Here is an 18,335-nt window from a genome sequence, read left to right on the forward strand (position 1 = left end):
TTAACCAAAAACATCTGTCAAAGACACAGAGAAAAAGTTGTAGAATGAGAGTGCTGGACAGCTGCCCAGTTTCAAAGGGGGAAGGAGGGTGAGGGGGGATGTGATTAATATGGTTAGCACAGTTCTCTTTGACATGTGGTTCAAATGGGTGTGGGATGGGAGGGTATAGGTCTCCATCAGTATTGGGAAGAGGGGAGGAGTGCCCCTGTACAAACAATTTAATGTGTACTCCCACTCGAGACATCACTTCTACGTGAACAGAGAACTACAGATAGCTAAAGAGTTGCACAGAGGGCAAGGAAAGAGAGAGAAAGGAAGCAAAGAGTGCACAAAAAGCACATTTACAGAGACTTCTTCCTTACGCTGCATTCATCCTAACGGTAAGATACATAATTTTTTTTTTTCTGTTACTTGGCTTTAACTTCTTCAGTGCTGGGTACTGGACAATTCCAATTCCAGGAGTGTTCTTTATCGGTTATCATATATCTTTAAAAAAAATATATATGTAATCAGAAAAAAAACTAAAGTTTCCTAACTTTAGATTTCCTTTTATTCTTTTTGCTTGATTAGTTTGAAAGAACTAAATGTGCATCTTTTGGGATTAAAATGAAACAAACAACTTGTAAGCAGAAGATCTCTGTCCTGCTTGCATTTCTGCCACTTTAAGTTCAGTTCTTCTCACTTTTCTTCATCTTTTTTTAGCCACAAGAAAAAAAGTAACAGACACTGCAAATAGTACCGCGCTGCGGAATACTGTATGTTGGTGATTTACAAATATACTATAATAATAGTTTGGGGACAGAGGGGCCTTAGTGCTGCAGGGAGACACTAAATGTAGTCTGTGGAATGTGTAGTGTGTTGCCTTTTCTCTCCTGTGGCTTGAAGTATGTCTGATTCCTCCAGTTTAGGAAAACTAACTGGTACATTCATCATTTATACTTCACATCGTCATGTTTCGTAGGAACATTTTTTCCCAGTGATGCTACTGTGAAAACATTCATGGGCCTATATTTACATACAGCATTACTGTGTAACTGTGTGTTTAGTGGTCACTTGTTACACTCTTTCGATCCTGGAGGTATATGCAACTCGTGGAAGTTAAGTGGGATTTCTGCTTTGGCCAGCAGAGTTCTTGGTATTCCAGGGACTCACAATCAATTATCAAGTGTAATGTTCAAAACTGGGATTAATAATACCAACAACCTTCTGGTCCAAATCCAACATCTTTACTAGGAATCCCTGATTCACTTATGCAGTTGCAGATATTAGCTGCTGGCTGCAGTTTTGTTCATCTCATATTATTTGAAGTTTGTCATATGTTATGGAACTACTTTACCATGCAAAAGGATCAATTCAGCATTTAGAATTCTACAAGCCTCCTAATTCTATTTTAGGGTTTCTTATTAACATACTGACGTCTTTGCAGGTTGTGATTAATTTCCTTGAATCCAAGACACAGGGACCGATTTAGAGTTAGCTAACGACAGTGGAGTTGTAGCGTCAACTCATTGCGCAGGCGCTATATGGTGGTTTGTGCCTCATAAAAATAAGAGTCAGCCAAAAATCGGCGCAAAACACTGTTTGCGTGGGGCACATTAACCAAAGGACTTGAGTGGAGGCGTATCTCTGCCAAATTCATGTAAATGAGCTCAATGTGGGCATTCACATGTTAAATTGCACCTATCTTATATTAGCAGCTAATTTAGAATTTGATTAATGGCTGTTCTTAATTTAAGAACACTTCTTAATTATGCACCAGAAGTGACGGGTGCAAGCTTTGGTACACTACAAAGACCCACTTTTTTGTGATGCCATGGCTGAAATTGGTGCTTTTTACATACCCATGCGCTTCCTGGCAACACTTGGTCTTCAGGAAATTATACCTAGACTATCCAGATGACAAAGAATTGATTGAGTTAGAGTTAATGTATTTGGCGTGCCTCATGTACTCAATGACTTCCTCTCTGTTACATTTGTACAGTACTGTCTTTTCCTCTCCACGTGCTGGCTGCTTGTTTCCTCTGTCATGATGTGGCAGAGCTTGCTTCTGCTATGCAGACTTGTTGCAGACTGAAGGGAGGACACCAAAGTAACATATTATAGGGCGTGTAGCCATTTCCTAAAGAACTAAAGTAACCCGACTTGACTTAATTATTCGGTACAAATGTCATGAAAAACACGTAAAAATGACCCCTAGCCATTCGTGCTAATCTAATCATGATAATATTTCAAGAACAGTTGTTTGTGACTTCATTGTGTCAAGAGGTTTATGTATGTATCATTTTATTTATATATAGTGCCAATAAGGCCGCGCTTATAGTGCCGGTGACGCGACGTCGGCCGAAAACAAATACATTGCCGCTGCCATGTGTACTTATAGTGCACTTATAGTGCACGCGACGGCGACAAGCGACGGCGACAAGCGACGCCGTCGTCGCGAAAATCTGAAGCTGGCAAAATTTGATTTTTCAAGTGCCGTCGCGTCACGTGACGGCCCTTGAACAAATCAAATTGCCGGAATCCCGCGACCCCGCCGCCCGGCGAAACATAACTTTTGCCGGTGGCGACGGCGATGTCACCCGCTGTGTCGCCGTCGCCAACGACGGCACTATAGGCACGGCCTAAGATGTGCAGGGCTTGACAAACACAACAAATACAATATGGGGGGGATAATGGGGATAAAAGCAGCTAGACAAAAGTGGGGAAATTTTGAGGTAAAAAAAACAACCGAATGTGATATATCAAAGAAAAAAGTTTTAGGTAAAGCAATAGTACATTTTTTATTACCCCGAGTGCAGTGTTTTTGCTTCAGAATGTCTCCATGTTTACGTTGATACATAGACACAGAGGGGAATATGTAGACACGTGTCCGAGCTGCAACACTAGGGCAAAAGTAGATAATAAAAAAGGAACTATTTTTACCAATGTGAAAATCCCACAATGGGATTTATTTTCTTTCATGAATCCAGTAAACGTTGTTGTTCCATTTTTGCCCTAATTTTGCAGTTGGGAGACTTGGATACAAGGGCCTGACAGCTCTTGTGACATGGAGGCAGGCCCCTGACATATTGGGGCTGATCAACGAGAAGAAAGTGTGAATAGAACGTTGTTTTGACGCACTGTTGTATTTCTGCTCGTGTTTGCATCAAATGTAAGAAAGTGTTTCCTACATTCAACGGAAATTGTTAACCAGAGAAGTGCATGCCCCCTCAAAGCTGGCGGATAGTTTTGATGCAAGTACAAGATAAAATCATGGCGCGTGGAGACAGCGTTTAATGCATCCAATTATGATCTGTGCATCATGTAATTCCTCCCTAGCTCCTCCTACTGATACTTAGCAAATCTCCTGGTGACACAGCCAGCGCAAAACATGGAGCAAAGACCTTGCTACATTAACGCAAAGAAACGTAAGATGGAAATCCTGCAATCTGTGTTCATTTTGCTCTCTATTTGCCTTAATACACTACCCCTCCCGCCCCCCCCATTCCCCCTCCTCCTCTCCTCCTCCAGTGCCTTTTTAATGCACTATAGTCCATTCTGGCATTACATGGGTTTGGTATTGATTCTGGACCATATAGAGTAGAAAAGTAAAGAAGCGGTTGCAGTGGGAAGTGTGATGGAATAAACTAATTCGTATGTGAATAACAGTGAAAATAGATTTTGCAGCTCCAACCTACACATGGACTGTGTATTTATAATGTAATGGTGTAGGACTGGTAGAGTGCAGGTGATTTAACCCAATGCATGTAAGAAAGAGTTCAAATCGACTAGTCAGCTACTTGTTGTCCCCTCCAGTGTCTTCTTCTTTTGTGGATTCCTTAGGACACGTTCATATAAAGAAAGGGCAGGACATAGTGTAGTATGAAGAGTACAATGCATTACACAGCATAACATGTAGCAATTACACTGACATTTTGTAAGTATAAAACGGGTAGGTAATGCACAATAGTACAACAGGGGTCTCCGACACCCGATGGTGATGGTGATGCTGTCAGACCTCGAGGATTGATTCTGGACCAACTTGCAATGAATGGGCTCATGTAAACACCTCATAAGCTATATACAAATACAAAACTGGTCATACTGTAGTACTTCATCCATCTGAGGACCCATTTTGCCTGGAGCATTAAAGAGTGCCATCTTTTTTTTCTGTTAGGCAATGTCTTTCTGCTACTGTAAATTGGATGACTGGAGTAACGGACATTAAGGTTGTTGATAAATGAGAGCATTCAGAAGAGCCAGAAATACACAACATTGAGAATCCATAAGTTTGGGTTCTTATTTGTGAACCTTTCCCTGTAATTTGATTTTTTTTTTCAGCAGGAATTTGTCCATGTCTTCCCCAAAGTTTCCAAACTTATTTCAAAGTGTGTCTTTTTTGTCCTTATATCTTCTTTGTTGTATTCTCATGAAGACTTGATTTAACCCCATCATCCTAATGAAACCTTTTAGTAGCTGACAGATTAAAATACTGGGTGTTTTTTCAGCTAAGGGAGAGACAATTATATGGTAATTTGAGATTTAAAAAAAAGAAAAACACGTTTAAAATGGGGGACATGGAGACATTTATACATTTGGGGTTCCCAAACATTCCATTACAGTGGAGGCCCAGAATGCATTGCCTTGTAATGTTTTGATTTGCTCTGGGTCAATTGAAGTATATATGTTAAGTATATGTCTATCTGTTTGACTAATTAAGACATCATAATGACTTACTGCAAACAAAACAAAAGCAATCATTTACCTGTAGATGCAAATGGTAAAAACCCTACAAAGCATGTGTTTACCATGTGTAAAAAAATAAATACTTATAATAGACCAATGTTTGTAGATAAATTAGTCAATCAGCGTGATTAAACAAAATAACCATGCCACTGTCCTTAGTTAACATTCGCCATAGGAGGGACTGCCCCTTTAATTACCACAAGCACGTAAAGAGTCAGTAGTGTTGTAACTCAGCCAGGAGACATGCATAACACAAGCCTTCTATAACCCGAGAACGCTGTTTTGCTTTCCTGTTGCCTAAACTTTCCCCTTAATCAGGCACCCTCTAGCTCATCTTTATTTTTCTCCCTACACACCTCCCCTCCCCCCAAATCCCCTGTCATTTCTTCATGGTCCCGTCCTATGGGCCTATTCTATAACTTCGATAATTAACTCATCAAGGATTTTGAGCAGTTCCCAAATGATTTGGCAAGGTTGCTATTCAGAAAGCTCCGATGACCTGCCAAACGCGTTCTTGTAGTGCATCTCCCCGAGCGGTAGCTCTGCGGCTCAACACAGCGAGCAGGAGCTGAAAAATAGCTCCAACTCGCGTTTTTTTAATAAAATTACCCTATTCTAGTACCTCTGATGAGATCATCAAGGCACTCACCAAATGAGCTTCTTGCAAATTTTATCTTGCCATCCCGAAGACGGCGAGATGGGATTTGCGAATAGGACTTAGAAAAAAAATGTATTTTTATAGCATCGGATTGAAGCCGGGAGTCTCCGGAGCTGATATGCATTAATACCACCTCCGGGGACCCCAGGCTTCCATCCTATGTAATAGAAATACATTTACAGGCAGCTTCATTACCTTAGTATCTAATCGCTAAGGTAATGAAAAGGTTAAACATCAGTGTTCGGTTTATTGGGGGTAGCGGGGGTGGGTGAAGGTTGTATTTGGCCAATGTTGGGTGTTAATGCCTCCCGGGAGGGTAGTGGGAGGAGTTAACCCCTTCATTACCTCAGTGGTTAATACTGCTAAGGTAATGAAGGGGTTAACCACTCCTGCTATCCACCTGGTAGGCATAAACACCCACCATGGGCCAAATACCCCCTTCACCCACCCCCGCTACCCCCAATAAACATTAAAACCCAAGACTAGCCAATACACCCATTGATTGCCAGTATGGTGACCTATGCCCTCAATGGGATCAAAGATAACCCCAATTGCAATAAATGGGTAGCCCCTCTACCCATAACAACCCCCCCTCCCAACACATAGAGTAAAGTAATAGGCACAATTACTATTATCCAGATCTGGATACTAGCTAATTTGCCCACTAAAAATAAAACATCCAGCCAGCATAAAGTAAATTCAAGTTGCACTTACCCCTGCCAAGATGAAGGCCATCCTCATCTTCCTCCTCGTCACCTCCCCATCCACCGAGGCAACAACATAACAATAAATAAACAAACTAATGGCCACCAACCCCTCAATCACCTTAGCCGTTAGTAACCACTATAGTAATTAAGGGGTTAACCCATCTCCTCTGCTACCCACCCGGGATTCCTAACCACCCTCCCCGGGCCAACTACCACCCACCTCTACCCATAGATTGGCACAGTGGTACACCATTTATATTATATGGGCATGATTTGCCACTACAGCAGTCAATGGGCAACCTAAAAAAAAACAAGCACCAAAAATATGCAACAATTATATAAAACCAAGCACCTAAGATACACAACAATTAAATAAAACATGCACCAAAAATACACAACAATTAAATAAAACAAGCACCAAAAATACATAGCAATTAAATAAAACCAAGCATTTGGCAAAAAATACATTGCTTGTCAGTAGCCCAAAAGGGACATAGATAAACACAGTCAATGGGAACCTAAAAAAAATATGCAATGAAAAAAAATTAAATCAATGTTGTTCGACGTCTTCACCCTCCGATTCCGAGTCCAGCAGCAACAGCAGGACCCTCTTGACACTCGACGCAATTTTCCTCAACAGCTGGTAAGTTCTTCTTTCTTCATTCTTTTCTTCTTTATTTGTAATCCAATCCAATGGGGTGGATGTTGTCCTGTCGTCTTTCTGGAATCAAATGAGATAGGACAGGTCTTGTATAAGGCCTGTGACATCACATTTGAGTGTCAAATGGTTCACCCCCAATCCGATTGGCTGGTGTACCATGTGACAAGGGTTATTTTTTTTTATGGTGTGACGTCATTTTAAAGGGAGGGGCGTCACATCCTTTTAAAAAAATGGCTGCTATCACATGTTACTACAACCAATCGGATTGTGAGATATACTATGTGAGACATCACATAGTACACCCACAATCTGATTGGTTGAAGTACCATGTGACAGTTTACATTAACTGATGATATTAAAGGGATGATGTCACATCCTTTTAAAAAAATGGAAGCTGTCACGTGGTACTTCAACCAATCGGGTTCAGCTCCGGAGAGCCCCTGCTACAGTACACTGTTATTAAAATTGAAATAAAAACAGTACGATCACCTGTAAGAGCTGAGCAGGGAGATGCGGCTCTCTCTGTGCTGCTCTCTCTGTGCAGCTCTTACAGACCCCGGCCAGGTCGCACAGGGTTGAACTGAGAAAGAGGCTGAGATACCACCGCCGCTGTCCCCACCGGTATTGGCATTTTCCTGCCTCACGGTTTGTGGAAATGCTTTCAGATTCTTTCTGAATACCGTGATGACACAAATGACAAACCGTTCGATGGGGTCATGCAAAACCGATCGAGATAGCAGCAATTTTATCGAAGCTACTAGAATAGGCCCCCTACTGTCCGTTCATACCACTCATCCTGTTATCACGTCCCATATCCTTCTTTATGAACAAGGTCATCACTTCATCACCTCTTCTTTATGACTATTTATACCGCTTCTACTTGCTACACATTGTTCCTTGTTGCTGATGCTTTACAATCTCGGAGGTGCTTGTTGTCTCTTTATTTTTACCTGCTGGCACTAATCATTGGTTTAATTGAATCAGAAATCAATACATTTAATGATTCATTAAATCTCTGACTGTCTAAGTCTCGCAAACATTCTACTTACCTAGATTGTGGGACAGTGGTCTCTTTCCCTAGGGCGTGTGGTGTCCTTTCATATGCGTGACAGAGTGCTTCTAATTCTATTACTTACTATTATAATAATCTCTGTTTTGGGAAGCACTATGGACATGGTTGGCACAATATTGGTCAAACGAATGCTTACAGACAGGTGCACACGGAAAATAATAGGTATAACAAAACAGGAATCCAGCAAACTCGTGATACTGAAAACAATAGTGCATGTTTTATTTTCAGGTAAGATCAACTTTTCGGCTACTATTTTTTTCCACAGTAAGACAAGTGTGCTGTATTCTTGTTTTGTTTTGTATATATCAAAGAGAAAAAGTTTTGTGCGCGCCAAGAGTCTTGTGCTATTATTTTTAAGAATAATTCATATATAAAAATGTGAAAAAAATGTGTGAATGTGAATTAAAAAGTGATACAATAATCAATTGCAAGGGAAGAACTTCAATAAAGTGTTCTACCTAATTAAATCCAAGAAAAAGATCTATCTCGTGGTAATGTAACAATGTGTTTGTTAAACAACAATGGTGATATATTAATATTGAAAAAATACTGATTATACTGTATAACTTGATTTAAAAAATCATCATATATTATATAAAGAATCATACACACCCTATTAATGTCCAGAAGTTAGGTGGAAATCATTCCTAAGTCTCTCCTTATCTTATGTCAAGTGTAGAAATCTTGAGTCACCTCCGCTGTGGGTATATGCAGCTCTCTGTTTGGGGTGTTCCACTCCTCTCTACAGCACGTAAGACAAACAAAAAGAAGAAATTAATAGCTGCAAGTGAACACTATGATATCATAGGCATTACTGAAACATGGTGGGATGAAACTCATGACTGGACAGTTAATTTAGAGGGTTATTCCCTTTTTCGGAAGGATCGAACAAATAGAAGGAGAGGTGGAGTATGTTTATATGTTAAACTGGATCTAAAACCTATCATAAGGGATGATGTTTATGAAGGGAATGATGAAAATGTAGAGACTTTGTGGATAGAAATTAGCAGTGGAGGTAAAAGTATTAAGAAAATGTTTGTGTGAATATGCTATAAACCACCAAATATCTGTGAGATTGAGGAAGCTAAAATACTTTTGCAAATGGAAAAGGCATCAAAACTGGGTCATGTTTGCATAATGGGTGATTTTAATTATCCAGACATAGACTGGGGCAATGAGATTAGCGTTACAACAAAAGGGAACAGGTTTTTGGGGGTGCTTAAAGACAATTATATGACCCAAATTATTGAGGAACCAACCAGGAGAGGGGCAATACTGGATTTGGTCATATCAAACAATGTAGAAGTAATAACAAATATTAAAGTCCTGGAACATTTGGGTAACAGTGATCATAACATTGTCTCATTGGAAATAAATGATCAAAAAATAGATTTCTTGGGTTCAACAAAGACCTTAAACTTTAGAAAGGCAGATTTTAATAAACTGAGGTCTAATCTAGTAGTAATACAATGGAGTGATGTTTTTGGAGTGGAAAATGTAGAACATAAATGGGCAGTCTTTAAAAGTTGTTAGAAAAGCACACTTATCAGTGTATACCCTTGGGTAATAAGTATAAAAGAAATAAGTCAAAACCAATGTGGCTAAATAAACAGGTAGGGGAGGAAATGGACAAGAAGAGGAAGGCGTTTAGATTCTTTAAGTCAGAAGGGACAGAGACATCGTATCAGAATTATAAGGAATGTAACAAAAATTGCAAATGGGCAATCAAATTAGCAAAAATGGATAATGAAAAAAGGATTGCAATAGAAAGTAAGGTCAACCCTAAAAAGTTCTTAATAACAAAAAAAATGATAAAAGAAAATATAGGACCCTATCAATGTGAGATGGGTAGGCAGATTATTATTGGAGATAAGGAAAAAGCTGAGGTATTAAACAAATTCTTTGCCTCTGTGTTTACCAAGGAAGAATCAAGTTCAATAGTAGTGCCGTAGGAGGAAGCCACAATGTCCATATTATTGAACAATTGGTTAACTGAGGAAGAAGTTCATAAGCGACTTGAAAAAAGTAAATAAGGCACCTGGCCCCAATGGCATACATCCAAGAGTTCTCAAGGTGTTAAGCTCAGTAATAGCCAAACCATTATATTTAATATTCAAGGACTCCATTTCCACAGGCTCAGTACCACACGATTGGCGTAAAGCAGATGTGGTGCCTATATTTAAAAAGGGAGCTAGATCACAACCGGGAAATTACAGACCTGTAAGCCTGACTTCAATAGTAGGGAAACTACTTGAAGGTTTAATACGGGATAATATTCAGGAATACCTAATGGAAAACAAAATTATTAGTAATAGTCAGCATGGATTTATGAAGGATAGATCTTGCCAAACTAACCTTATTTGTTTCTTTGAGGAGGTAAGTAGGAATTTAGACCAGGGTAATGCAGTTGATGTGGTCTACTTAGATTTTGCAAAGGCTTTTGATACGGTTTCACACAAGAGGTTGGTGTACAAAATAAGGAAATTGGACTCAGTAATAATATATGCACCTGGATTGAAAACTGGTTAAAGGACAGACAACAGAGGATTGTCATAAATGGAACTTTTTCAGGTTGGGCTAAAGTCGTGAGTGGAGTACCTCAGGGATTGGTACTGGGACCCCTGCTTTTTAACTTGTTTATTAATGACCTTGAGGTTGGGATAGAGAGCAAAGTCTCCATCTTTATTGATGATACTAAATTGTGTAAGGTAATAGAATCAAAGCAGGATGTAATTTCTCTTCAGAAGGACTTGGATAGACTGGAAACGTGGGCAGGTAAATGGCAAATGAGGTTTAATACAGATAAATGTAAGGTTATGCATTTGGGATGCAAGAATAAAAAGGCGACTTACAAATTAAATGGAGATATATTGGGGGAATCCTTAATGGAGAAGGATTTAGGAGTGCTTGTAGACTGCAGGCTTAGCAATAGTGCCCAATGTCATGCAGTAGCTGCAAAGGCAAACAAGATCTTATCTTGCATCAAACGGGCAATGGATGGAAGGGAACAAAACATAATTATGCCCATTTACAAAGCACTAGTAAGACCACACCTTGAATATGGAGTACAATTTTGGGCACCAATCCTAAGAAAAGACATTATGGAACTAGAGAGAGTGCAGAGAAGAGCCACCAAATTAATAAAGGGGATGGACAATCTAACTTATGAGGAGAGGCTAGCTAAATTAGATTTATTTACATTAGAAAAGAGGCGTCTAAGAGGGAATATAATAACTATATACAAATATATTCGGGGACAATACAAGAAGCTTTCAAAAGAACTTTTCATCCCAAGGGCAGTACTAAGGACTTGGGGCCATCCCTTAAGGTTGGCGGAAAGGAAATTTCACCAGCAACAAAGGAAAAGGTTCTTTACAGTAAGGGCAGTTAAAATGTGGAATTCATTACCCATGGAGACTGTGATGGCAGAAACAATAGATTTGTTCAAAAAAAGGTTGGACATCTTTTTAGATGAGAAAGGTATACAGGGATATACCAAATAAGTTGGTGGTTTGGGGCATAAGTCCCAACAACAGTGCTCAATCCAATTCTGAACTGTTAATCAATAACAGGCTTGAGTCCACATATCATGGTAATAGGAAATCAATATAGCCAAAAGATAGAGTATTGGACCCAGTGCTATTTGAATGCAGCAAAGACACTAAATATTATTATAATAGTCCACGTGTCAGAGTAAATGAAGGGTTAACATACCATTGGTGTGTAGAACTCTGCCATACAGGACCCTTATGCTGCAGCACTGTTCCTGGTCATCAAATCTCCATGTAAAGGGGAAATACAATACTCACAGATAGCTGATTCCTTTGCTGCGTGCAGCACGCTCAATGTTCAAGCAGAAGTAGAAATCCTAGGATTCCAGCGGTGCACAGCCAAGTAGAGTAGGGGACCAGCAAGGTGTGGGTTAAAAATATTTATTGATACAACATAGTATAGGGGACACACACTCTGACGCGTTTTGGACTGGTATAGTCCTTTATCAAAGAGCTGATTCGCGCCGTTCATCCCCACAGTCTTAAAGAGCAAGCCCCGCCCCCCTGCGTCATCGCGCTGCCTGTTTTTGGCGCGAAAATCGCCGAAGTTAAACCTGATTGGCTGCTACTCCCAGCGAATGGGATAGCCTGCTGCCATGTGTATGCATCGCGAGGAGGGGAATGACGCGCGTCTGACACCAGCGCGTAGACCCCTCCGCTGATACAGCCGGCGTCGTTGCTAGGTGCTGTTCCCTAACAATAACATTGGGCAATCTCTCCCCGTGTATAATACATTGCTATGCATTGCGAGCTAGCGGATCAGTGGGAGGGAGGGGGTGTGGGAGGGGGGGGGGGAGAAGACAAAAAGACATGTGGGGAGAAAGGAAGGAAATAAAATTAGCATGATAAACCTTACTAAGCTAAAAACATAGAAACATTTAAATAACATACAAAGACAATCAAACATTGTATAGCGAATCTAAAACTGGAATGGAGGTGACATATTCAGGTAGAGAACAATAATTAATCTTCAATGTTTCCATATAACCATATTCAATTAATATTCATAAAATCAATATAACGTATATACTAATTCATTTTTACCTGTTATAATGTGTAAGGAAACATGTATTACTCTAGTCTGTAAACAATGCACAATATGGGGAGACTCATATTGAGCCAAATTGTCTTGAAAATATCAATTGAAACTGGGAGTAGCAGCCAATCAGGTTTAACTTCGGCGATTTTCGCGCCAAAAACAGGCAGCGCGATGACGCAGGGGGGCAGGGCTTGCTCTTTAAGACTGTGGGGATGAACGGCGCGAATCAGCTCTTTGATAAAGGACTATACCAGTCCGAAACGCGTCAGAGTGTGTGTCCCCTATACTATGTTGTATCAATAAATATTTTTAACCCACACCTTGCTGGTCCCCTACTCTACTTGGCTGTGCACCGCTGGAATCCTAGGATTTCTACATATACCAAATAAGTATACATGGGAAGGATGTTGATCCAGGGATTAATCCGATTGCCAATTCTTGGAGTCAGGAAGGAATTAATTTCCCCCCTTAATGGGGTTTTTTGTTTGCCTTCCTCTGGATCAATAAGTAAATATAGATATAGGGTAAAGTATCTGTTGTCTAAATTTAGCATAGGTTGAACTTGATGGACCTACGTCTTTTTTCAACCTCATCTACTATGTAACTATGAAAAGCGCAAAAACGCCCATAGTGTAACTCAATTTAATAATACAATAGTTATTATAAAGGTTACCATAGAAAATAAGTTTTCACACTTTTAAGGGAAGTGTGGAGCCCGTCGATGCAGTTCGTGGAGCTCGCTGTCCTCTCCAAATGGACTCAAGTGTGCCGTCGCCTCAGTGACATCACTGCTGTGCGTGCTGTATCTCGGCAGACCAATGGTGGGGAGCTAAGTGTCCTTTGTTTGTTCTGTGTTCTCAAAGTTCTCTACGCATTTCGTGAATTATATCACTTTATCAGGGATTATCTAACCCGTAGGGGCTACTGATATTTATAGGTTCCTTAATTGGTGATAATTAGTAAATCAGATATTTTCAGAATAGAATTGGACATTCCTCCCTGTATTACCAATCCATTTTTCACTAATTTTCAAATATACTATTTTTCATGCGTTTCATAGGATCAGTGGTGAAAGTAGGCCTTTACGGTACAGTAAACAATGTGCAGGCACAGTGTAATGGTATGAATTATTTGGATTTTAACAAAAGAAAACCGACGTGCCTCTCTTTGGTTTTCATCAGAAGATTAACACTGCAAGGGTCCCCCATAGCCTTAATCCTTACTGTAAGTTGGGCTACTCACTGAGCTAGCGTGATGTACGCATGTAGCCTATAACATCATTCTAGCTAAGTGATTATCAACCCCCACGGGCAACCCCTCAATGGTTGGAGAGCTGAGACAACTGTCCCAGAGCTCCTAGTACCTGACGGATCCCGGCTCCGGGGAGAGTGTAAGGGTGGGGGTGGGGAAAAGAGAGAAGGGAGAGTGTGAGAGGGAAGAGTGTAAGAGGGGAAAGAGAGAGGGGATAGTGTAAGGGGGGAAAGAGAGAGGGGATAGTGTAACGGGGGAAGAGAGAGGGGAGAGTGTGAAGGTTAGAGAGAGAAAGGGGAGAGTGTAAGGGGATGGGGGAGAGAGATAAAGGGGAGAGTGTAAGGGGATTGGGTGGAGAGAGAAAGAGGGGAGAGTATAAAGGGAGAGGGGCGAGTGTAATTGGGAGAGGGAGAGAGGGGAGAGAACCCCAAGACACTCCAGTAGTAGCATGGTTATCACCAAAGCTCAGTCAGAACTGAGACTATTGTCTGATCTCCCCAGCAGTCTGGCAAACATCTTGGGGGAATTCCAGTCATTCCAGGAAAATCTGTATGTGTCTGCAGCCTAAACTTTACACAGAATCTATGATCACGGCCTATTGCATATTGCAACTATACGTCTGGATTCACTAAGCTCCAATAAGGGGGATTGGGGTACGATCCGACGTTAACTGCCATTGACTTGACATGTATATTACCCCATATCGGAGCCTAGTGAATCCTCCCTATAGGGATTAGTATCCATAAAGTAGTTTTCATTAAATTTGGCACTAATGCTTTAAATGCACAGTTCCAAGAATAGAAAAAGGGCAGTTTCAGAAAAAAAGAGAACATATTTCTTAACCTCCAATGTCAGTATCTAACTCCTAACAGAAGCTGCGTATATTGTGTTTGTTGTTGGGATATTCAGAATGAGCACTTCAGGCCTAAATATGAAAAGGTTTCATGAGTACTCTAAATTGTGAAATTGTAAAAATGGCAGAGGAGCTGCTATGTAAGTTTGGCGTTCTCTTACAGTATATGTTTTATGGCCTTTCTACAATTTACTAGAAAGCTGCATCTCTGTGCTGGAGAACAATTTAGTCCCATTCATTTGAAAGAATGCTGAGCCCTGAGTGCAGTGCAACATGACTGTATGGTCTAGGCTGGGGGGTAGAAGATGTAGGCGAGCGCTGAGGGGTGGCAAATCATTCTTCGCCCCTCTCTGAGTTTTAGAGTGGTAATGGTGGACATCCAGGAGACCATTTGCCGGCTGCAATCGGAGGCGCTTGAAGATTGTTTGCTGCAGCGGGAGCTACAGAACTTTCTGAGCAGGGCGTCCGAGACTTCAGGCAGCTTTGGCAGGGCTCCGGTGGAGTCCTCCCATGGAACATGTGGGCAAGGTGGTGGTAAGCAGGCGCTCCAGGCCCCGGAATCATGAGGGAACCTTTGTGTCATCTCGGGCAGTGGAAGGCAGAGCAGGCCTGCAGCCAGGTCAGCTGCTGGTAGGAGGAGGGCCCTGGGACAAGGGAGTGCTTCCTCACACATAGAGTCAGCCCCTTCAGGGGAAGTTAGACGTGAGGCTCTTGTTAGCCCCCCCGGGGAGTATGGAACCAAGATTTACAGAGATTTCAGGGGGGTTGTCAATTGGCCTTGCCAGGTAGCTGGTGGGGTTGTGCCCCCTGTATTTGGGCCAGTGCCTGGGGTTTTGGGTGTGGGCGAGATGATGACCCTGCTCAGAGGAGTGCTGTGGGCTCTGGAGAGCCACGAGAGGGCTCCTACAGGTACCCAAGGGGTGTCGCTGTTGCCATTACCTGCCTGGGTAGGGTGCGGCTTCAGGTAATACAGCAGCATCCACCGTCTGTGCTGGTGGGGATCAGTTCTATCCCAGTGCGGCTTGTAGTGGGTGTTGGGGCTGCGCCAGCCACGAGGGGGCGAGGTGGTGGTTGTGCTGCTTGGCTCTATGGTGGTGAAAAATACAAGGATAGCACTGAATACACTTTATTGTTGTTAGGAAAGAGGTTTATTAATAGTGGTGCGGTGCATGGGCACATGCATAGGCGGAGAGGAGAGAAATGTGGATAGGAGGAGAGTGTTGAAGTTAGAGAGAATATAAAAGTTTACAAAGGAGCGAGGAAAAAGCAAACTGGAAAAGCAATGGGGAGGGCATAATAAGATGCAGCGAGAGAAAGGCAGGGGAGAGTTCCCAGGTATTGGAGGATAAGTAGAGTAGGAGTTGAAAGAGTAGGTGAAAAAAATATCAGACCTGGGAGGGTAGTATATCACTGAAGGTTACACAGCACCTTAGAAAGTTAGTCTTTAGATTTGTCAAAATTGTCAGGGCATTTAGAAAGCCAAGTTCTCACAGTTTATTTATTTATTTATAAAATATTTTACCAGGAAGTAATACATTGAGAGTTACCTCTCGTTTTCAAGTATGTCCTGTAATACAGTTGAAGAGTTGACGAAGTGTCGAGGATCCCAGAGGTGGATTCTCTCACATAATCCAGTGTAATCGTCTGAAGTTATCACTGTTACGGTATCTTATGACAAGATATAATGAACACCAAATATCTGGGTTGAACTGAACGAGGCTTAGATATAATAAAATATATTTATTCCTTAAAAAAGGTGAACACAGCAATATAGTACAATTAACAGGCAAGAAGGTAACACTTATTTAGGGTTGGGGGATGGAGAAGTATCAGCTAGCAATTCTCCAGCAATCCGGTGACATTCCAGGTGGAATCAGAAGCACAACTAAAAACTGTAGGGTTGACACAGTTTATATACCTGTGTAACCCTATTCTTAACATTGAATACAGACTATTGGTGAACAATTATCTGTATCCAATCCCTAACGTGGAGACACAGATTAACCCATGCCCCGCAGCTAATTAGCCCATGTGCACTGGGACTCTATGGGTAGCCCCATAATTAAATCAGGGGCGACGACCAGTCTATCAAATGAAGTATCTGCATTGTTTGTAGGTGTAGACATAACACTTACAAACCACTCCAGTTTGATGATTCTCCACCCTCAGGTAACAATTAGAGTGGCAGAGTCTGTTGATTAGTACTTGATCTGTTGATTAGTACTTAGTGTAAACAATCCGGGCAGTTAACTTTTGATCACAGTGCTTAGGCTCAATCAGCCGGCTGCCCTTCATGACCTATTAGCATAGCAGATGGTCTGCATTTTCAGAGCAGATCCAAAATACCATACATATATACTTTAATATCTATTCATATTAATAAGTTCCATTCTGGTGGGCTCAGTGGGTCGAAATTTGCCAGTTTTTAAATCCTACAGTGACCCCACATATTGGCCAAATATCAACTCTCTGTGACCTCCAGAACTGGAGATACAGAAATGCACTTTAAAACATTAAAATACAGGATTATAATGAAACATGGGAACAGGTTAACATACATTTTTCATGACATGACAAAGTGTAAACCACATTCCTGGACCGCAGTCCAGTTAACCCCTTGCCTCCCTGGTGAGGTCGTGGCCATATGGGGTGCAACCCCTTTAATACCGGGCCAACGCCACTCTCCCTCTACAATCACTCTGCCATTTCAGACAACATATGAAGGGAAAAGAGAGAAAGGAAACACATAATGCAGATCAAATCAAAGTTTTTATAAAGGAAAAGGAACGCAGTTCTCTTTTCACTCACACATTCCCAGCATTTGGGTATAAATGTTGATCTCGGGTATCTTAAGGAGTTTAAAGTCGTCCCACAGGACACATTATCTCCCCACTGCCAGACCTTTGCCAGACTCTGTCTGCAGACCACCCACGTCAACCTTCAGGTCTTGCAAGATTTTGCGGTTAGTCCCATCCTCCTCCTCCGATCAACTGTTTCCTCAGCAATCAGGTTACGTGCAGCTCTGACTCTACACGTTTCGCACCTTTGCTTCCTCAGGAGTCTTTTGACAGGAGTCTTTTGACTCCTGAGGAAGCAAATATGCGAAAACGCATTCACACACTTTCACGTATTATTTATTATTTATGCATGATTGAGATAATTGACACAATAGAGTGTATTCGGTGCTCCCCTTATATTTTTGAACATTGTCCTTTAGAACCATTAGGGGGTCCATTTGGGTTTTGCGCCGAGAATACACTATTTAAATATAATTATCACCTTTTTATTTACACTTTGTCACGATATTTCTCACACAGTATAATATTCCAAAGAGCACCTAGGTTTTTGTTTTTTATGACTCCACGGTGGTCCTGGGTGAGGCCAGGATGGTCTCTGATGTTTGTTTTAAGGACGCATGTATGTGAGTTACCAGCCTGCTGGAGTTGCATTTACCTGTGGATGTTAAAGAAAAAATCTGGGTCGGGACTTACGTTGAAATACTGACCTAACTGCCAGGCTACAGGGACAACTAGCAAGGTGTAGCAAGAAAGGCGAGGCTTAGAAGGAGGACATTGAACGAAGGCTGTTCCCCCATATGTTTGCTAACTGGCTTTAGGCTTTCTCCATCCTCACCAGTGTAATTGGTGAAAAAGCTACCCACCTGTGCTCAGCCCTGTTCAAGTACCAGGACTTTGTGCAGCAGAATTACAGCGGGATGACTTGGTGGCTCGATGACGAGCTGTTTTGCAAAAAAATTACTGTCTGCAAGCAATTCTCTTGGACTACAAAAGATATGGATTTGTGGATTTTGCTCATGA

General features: G+C 41.4%; 1 protein-coding gene across 1 annotated transcript in view; it reads left to right on the forward strand.

Annotated features, from left to right (window-relative positions):
- The first annotated feature begins 214 nt into the window (after nt 1-214).
- Nucleotides 215-18,335, forward strand: part of EMP3 (epithelial membrane protein 3 (MAM blood group)) — a 35,535-nt gene continuing 17,414 nt past the window's right edge. Inside the window, exon 1 of the mRNA XM_075605365.1 lies at nt 215-380. The gene's annotated coding sequence lies outside the window, so the exon portion shown is untranslated. The remainder of the gene's footprint in view (nt 381-18,335) is intronic.

The sequence above is a fragment of the Ascaphus truei genome, chromosome 6 (assembly GCF_040206685.1).
Source record: "Ascaphus truei isolate aAscTru1 chromosome 6, aAscTru1.hap1, whole genome shotgun sequence".
Taxonomy (NCBI): Eukaryota; Metazoa; Chordata; class Amphibia; order Anura; family Ascaphidae; genus Ascaphus; species Ascaphus truei.